Here is a 6,523-nt window from a genome sequence, read left to right as displayed (position 1 = left end):
TCCCAAAAGACTTCTGGATTTGCTCACTTTCCTGGGGGCATAGTAAGCCCAAATAGAAAATATGTAGTGTTTGATTCCCTCAGCCATTAGATCTAAATCTTCTGCTACAAAGGATCTGTTTTGGGTGGGGTTCTTTACCCTCCATCAAATGGTACAGTGTAGTTTAGGGAACAAACTCTTAGTGCCTCAGCTGGAATTCTCAACTGCAGCGTCTATCCACAGCCTCTCCATGTGGCTCGGCCTTCCCAAAACTTGACAGCTGGGTCTTCTGACAGAGTTTCCCGAGAACAAGTGTTCCAAAAGTCAGTAAGCAGAAGCTGGCAGCCTCAATGTGACTACCACTTCATTCTAATAAACTCCACCTCCAGATGGGGAGAAGGATAAAGAATTTGCACTTACCTTTAATTCATCCCATTACTCTAGTAATTTTACACGCATTAACACCATCAGTCCTCTTGGCATCATCGTTAGGTCATGGTTACAGATGAGGTTCTGAGATGCAGAGTGGTCCCCGGCCTGGGCAGCCCTGCTGTTATGTCTTCTTCCAGCAGAAGGCGCTCCAAACCCGGCCATCATCCCAGCCTCCGGCTCCTAACACCCTCAGAGCCAAGGTTTAGGTTTATCTCGTGCCCCGGGGCTGTACTAAATGCTTTTCATGAACGATCACAGCCCAACCTCACAAGAACACCCGAGGCTGAATTTTACAGATGAGGACGTTGAGGCTCAGGGCAGCGAGGGGCTCAGTTGAGGACAGTCTGATCCCCAACCTTGACGAGTGCACAGCCTAGTGCGGGAGACAAGAGCTCAAAAGCCCCACGGGAAGAGGTTTTGCCTTTGCTGTGTGACGGTGGAGGGTTAGATTATTCTATCGTTCCATTCGGTCACCGATCCTCTAAGGAGGGTACGCATTCCTGATTGTCGCCAAGTAGCTGGTGGTGCCTCGTGTGGGGAAATTATGCGCCCCGACTCCAAAGAATCAAGGCGGCTTGTGATTTGCCTTGGTCCAGTTGTGAGGGGATGTGCTGAGTGCCCGACGCCAGCAGAAGCTGTGACAGACGCTGCAGGTTTGGCCATCGACCTGTCAGCATCAGAAGAAGACACCCAAATGAGGGCTGCCCCTTAGGCTTCTAGAATGGGGAATATCCACAGCCCACTGCACTGATGTGTAACAACACACCTGAGAAACAAACCTTTGCTGCCGCGAGCCGCTCAGCCACGTCCTGGGCATCTAGGAGCACCGCTAGCTCCAGGAGGCCACCCTCATCTTCCTCGTCCTCGCCTCAGCCCGCCAGCGGGCCACCGGGAGCCTTCTTACCCTTGGAGGGGGTCTGAGGCTCAGCCACGGTGGAGATGCATCCCAGCAGGTGACCGCCGTCTTTGGCCTTCCTCAGGACCATGGCGTCCACCTGGTAGCCTGCATCCTCCACCCTCACGCGGGTTCCGGAAGTGTCCTTGGCCATGACGGACAAGACCTCGGGCAGGGCAGCTTCCTTGTCACTCCAGCCCAGCAACTCGATCACAGAAGCGATTTTCAACGTCTCCCTGCGGGTTTTGATGTCTGATGAAATCCTGTAGGCCATGATGTCTAGAACTCAGGGCTCTCCATGCTCTTCTGGGTGACCTAGTTGCCTCATTCCTCAGACTCACCTCCTGAAGCATCACTGCCCTTGAGCATCTCATCAGGTATGTCCCTCATGACCATGAGAGCCACCGTGTTGCGGATTCTGCTCCTGGCTTCTGTGATGTTCAAGCTCATCACATCGGGGGGCTCTGTCTTTGTCACTTTCTTCTTGGATTTGTCCACAAAGGTCACCAGGGCCAAGAACTCCATGGGGACTGTCTGCCTCATCCACGTCTCTCTGCAGGGCTTCCTTGCAGCCGTTTGGCGTGTTGCGTAGAGCGCACTGGCATTGTCATTTATCCCTGCCCAAGTCCTCCTCTTCCACCTCCGTGATCTCGATGCCCAGGCTCTGATGGAAGAATCCTTCAGCTTCTTTTTTGCAGAGGTAAATGGTGGTCCTCCTCGGCCCCTCTTTTTGTCTCTGGCTCTATTTCTGTGCCCCCCCCCGCCCTTGCTAGCCTTGCTGGCTGCACCAGGAAGGGGGCCTGGGTCTCTGAATTGGCAGATGAGTCCCTGGGGGCCCTGGTCACTGCGGCCTGTGGGAGCCTTTCATCCAGCAGCAAGCTGCCTCAGGACAGTTTCATCTGCCTCAGGACTCTCGTGTCCTTGCACAGAACCCTCCAGATGCCGTCCTTGCCGGGGATCTCCCTGAGGATGGCACCATGATTAATGTCCGCCACAAACTCCATGAAGGCGGCTTTGGCCTTCTCCTCCCTCACGCCCCTCGTGTTCCTCAACCTGAACGTGCCCTGGGGCAGGAAGGCTGGCTGCAGGATGGCTTCGATGGCTGCCTGTTCCAGGTCCTCCGGGATGCTGGTGACCAGCAGGGCCCTGTGCACGTCCACAGCCAGCCCCCTGCACGAGTATGGGCCTCCTGCGTGACGGATCACTACTCTCCCTCCCACTCCACCCAAGTGTGACACAGCCCCCCTCCCCTTTCGTCCTGCCAGTTTTTTTGCATCTACATCAGAGTGGGCAGGAGGCTTTGGCTCAGGGGCACTGGCACCTCTCCTTCCCCCACTGGCTACTGCCGGTTCCATGACAACTGCTTTTAGGCTGTTGCCAGGGTCTGAGCATTTGTTTTGAGGAACCCAATGAAAATGAGAGTATTCGCCTTGTGGTTTCACTGGGCAGGCCTCACACAGAGAACTCAGTCCCACTCACTCGCGGATCAAGTCTCAGGAGGACCAGGCCTTAATGGGGGGTGATCAGGCCTCACTCGGGGTTACTCCGGGTCTGGGGTGAGTTTGATGGCTAGGGCCAGGAGGCGGGGTCTGGACTGAAGCTGAGGCTGGGGATGGGGGTGCAAGTGGCAGGTCTGTGTCCCGGTGGGGCTAAGGGCCCCGAGGTGGCTGGGTGAGATGGAGGCTGAGCCGGGCCCGAGCAGTGGACCAGGCCTGGTTCAGGGGCACGACTGCTGTCTGGGTTTCACAGCCCTCTGGGCAGCCATAGCTACCAGGACCGCGGTGGGACCTTCTCTGTAGATCAGAGCAGGTGGGGTACTCAGAGGGCAAGCCCTGCTCGTGGGATGGGCCTGCAGCCACTGCAAATCATCATATCATAGTGACCCACAGGGGGCCACTTGAATGATATCTCAATAACTGCCCCATTAACACCCCAAGCGCTGCCCCATTGTGATCCAGGGCTGCAGCCCATGACACCTCCAGAACTGCCCCTTCAAGCCCTAGGGCCTGTCCCTCCCCTCTCCCTCCCCTCCCCCTCCCCCTCCCCTCTCCCCCCTCCCCCCCACTTGGGACCTGAACACACTGTGGTGGTGACCCAGGCCCCAGGCTGCAGGATGAGCCCCAGGTAATGACATTCGTTCATTCCCTCCTTCCATCTGGGCAAACTATTAGAGATAAAATCAGAGATTCCTTTCTCCTCAGCCCATCTGATGGCTGAGCTGCCAGTCTGCGCAAGCGTGGGCCCATCCAGCAAACACTGACTGAGAACTTTCCTGCCATTGGGTCTTCTCCCAGGGCAGCAAGACCGCCTTTACTGGTTCCCTGTTGGCATGAGACCTGGGGCCCCAGGAATGAGGCAAAAAGCCTCAGGAACCTATGGCAGGTGACGGTGCCAGGTCTGAGAAGTCAGGAAGACCTTTTCCTTGTCTCCTCAAGTCCTGCTCCAGCACTTCGAGCCAGAGGTAATGTCTGGCAGGGTACTGAGAGGCCCCTGTGCCCCTTCTTCTTGGGGGCTTGGAGAATGCTTTAGGGGGGGCAAATTACACAGGACACTTTGAGTTCCAAGTGCAGAAACCGAAGTTGTCCTGGATTAAGCAGAAAAGAGAATTCATTGGCTCATGTTACTATAAAGTCCAGGTTGCATTAGCTTCAGGCATGGCTGGTTCCAGGGCCCCTTCATTCATTTATTCAGCCAAAGACTCTGGACCAGCTCCCATTGGATCAGCTGGGTCATGTGCCTGCCCCTGCACCAATCACAGTGACTGGAGAGGGAGTGAGTGCTTTGATTGGCCAGGCTTTGGGGAGTGGTGGGTGAGGGTTAGTGATTCCCACAGGAACCACCTGGCTCCCTCCAGGTGAGGGAGGGGATGCCACAAGGAGAAATGGAGGCAAATCACTTAGGAGACGGGGGTGGGAGGGTGGGGGGTGGATACTGGGCTGGAAAGCAGGAGATTCTGTCCCCAGGGGATGAAGGGCAGTAGTGAGACTCACTGTACCTGGATAGGGGAGGGCCTGAAAGGGAGTATGGGGCCCTCTCCTTGGCTGGGGGTGTCTGTTGTCGAATCTCTGGAACACTGGTTAGGGAAGAGCATTCAGCCTTCCAGGTGCTCACTGAAGTCATTCCAGCCCGGAGACTTCATTCACTCATTCATTCAGTGTTTCTCTAGTGGCTGTCCTGGGACCCACCTGTGCAGGTCGCTGGGAGCAGTGATGACTGAGGCAGGCTCTGCCTCCTGGAGCTCAGAGCCTCGGTGGTCACATACAGAAGCAGAAGCGAGTGCTAGGAGGGAAACGCCTGCATTCTCAGGGGAGGTGGGTCGGAAGAGCTGGAGCTGATTCTGGATTGGGGCCAGCTTCCCGAAACAGGTGACACTGAGCTGAGTCTGAAGGGAGGAGGTGACCCTCTGTGAAGTAGGGAAAGGGAAGAAGTGTTTTCGAGGGGGTTGGTGTATGAAGACCCCAGTGGCTGGATGGAGGACAGGAGACCTGAAGAGCTGAGGGGAATGAGGTGTGGCCGAGTGGGGGAAGAGGCAAGGCCAGGTCCACGGGGAATTGTGAGTTGGTTACACCAGGGATGTGGCCAAAGAGCAAAGGGCGATTGGGTCTCCAAGGCCAGAGCGGGAAGCTTCTCTGCAGTTTAAGCGCTGTGTGACGCTGGGAGAGTTAAACAACATCTCTGAGCCTCACTTTCCTCCTTTGCAAGATACTTTGAGTTGCTGTGCTGACTTAGGCACGTGGAGGGTTTAGCACACGTCCTGGGGTGCAGTAGGGCTTTCAGTCGCGGTTATTGGTATTAATCCTCCTCAGTATCGAAATTCCTTTTTGTACGAAGAGCGGGCTGAGTCGCTGCTTTAGGGATTTGCTGGGTCAGAGCGTCCTCTGGTGGGCACAGGGAGACGTGGCTCAGAGAAGAAAGATGGACCAAAGGTTTAAATTTTAAAGATCTTTCTTCCCTCTCTCCCTCCGTTCCGTTCTCCCGGTCGTCTTTCCTTCCTTCCACACACATCCCCCCAGGACCTGCTTCCGCCTATCTGGAGACCCAGCGGTGACTGCGACAGCCCAGGCCCTGCCCTCCTGGGATTCACAGCCTAGTGTGTGTGTGGGCGGATGGGTCATAGGACACTCCTGAGTAGAGCTTAACACGGAAGCCGGATACTTTAGACTGGAAAAAGACCTGGGAGGAGGGCGGGACCGCAGTATGCAGGGCCTCATAGGCCGAGGCAAGGAGGCTGTGCTTTCTCCCGAGGGCACTGGGGAGCCATAGAGAGGTTTAGAGGAGAGGAGAGACAGGGTCAAGTTTGTGATGTCACGTGGAGGATGAATGGGAAGGGCGGGAGTGGGGCTGGATCAGCCTCTCGCCCTCCCTCGGAGTCTCCCCCAGTCTGGCAGTCTGATGGCAGCTCCCCGACACGCACCCACGGACCTGGCCCAAGTCTCCAGGCCAGTGTCCACACACAGAGCTCCGGGTGGCGGTGGCGCCCCCTCAGCCCGCAGGTCCAAGCTCCCTGCGCCCCAGGGCAGGTTCGCTTGGCCTTGGTGAGCCTGAAGGAGAATCTGGCGGGTCGCTCCGGGCGGGGTCTGTCCCTTCATGGGCAGGAGCAACCTTCCCGGCTCCAATAGCAGGGCGAGAGTGGGCGAGGGGTGAGGCGTCGCTTGGTCCCTGCATGCTCTCTGGGGGTCTCCTTGTGGAGTTGGTGGTTTTGTTCACGTGTTATAGATGAGGATGTGGGCGTTTCTGTTTCGGGCTGAGGCATATGTAGTGTATCTGTGTGTTTCATTTGTTAGGACTGTGTGTGTCTCTCTGTGGATGTAGGTGGGGCGAGGCTCGGGGTGTCAATGAATGGGTTTCTGTGTATGTCTCTGGGTGTGTGCAAATTGTGTGTGTGTGTGTGTGTATGTTTGTAGGAGGGAATAGAGTAGCTCAGTCCAAGTGTGTGTCAATGTCACTTTGTGTGAATGCAAGTGAGTGTGTGTGAGCCAGTGTGTGTTTTGTGTGTGTTAGTGTGATTGTGGTACGGACTGACATGAGCCTGATGTCACACCTTGAATCTAGCAAACCTCCAACACCAGCCCCTTCAGTTTGGGGGGGGGCGGGGCGGGGAGATAGATCTGATGCCCGAACCTGGGACCCCCTCCCTCAACACTCTCCCCCCTCTCAGGGATGTACCAGGTCCCAGAACCGCGGGGAGGGAATAGTGGGGGGCTCTGCGCGCAGTAG

At 56.4% G+C, this 6,523-nt stretch overlaps 1 pseudogene; it reads right to left on the bottom strand.

The window, feature by feature from the left end:
- Positions 1 to 676: 676 nt before the first annotated feature.
- Positions 677 to 1,831, bottom strand: LOC133077713 (paraneoplastic antigen-like protein 8B; annotated as a pseudogene).
- Between the last annotated feature and the right edge of the window lie 4,692 nt (positions 1,832 to 6,523).

Source organism: Eubalaena glacialis, chromosome 18 (genome assembly GCF_028564815.1).
Source record: "Eubalaena glacialis isolate mEubGla1 chromosome 18, mEubGla1.1.hap2.+ XY, whole genome shotgun sequence".
Taxonomy (NCBI): Eukaryota; Metazoa; Chordata; class Mammalia; order Artiodactyla; family Balaenidae; genus Eubalaena; species Eubalaena glacialis.
This window is presented reverse-complemented; position numbering and strand designations above follow the sequence as displayed.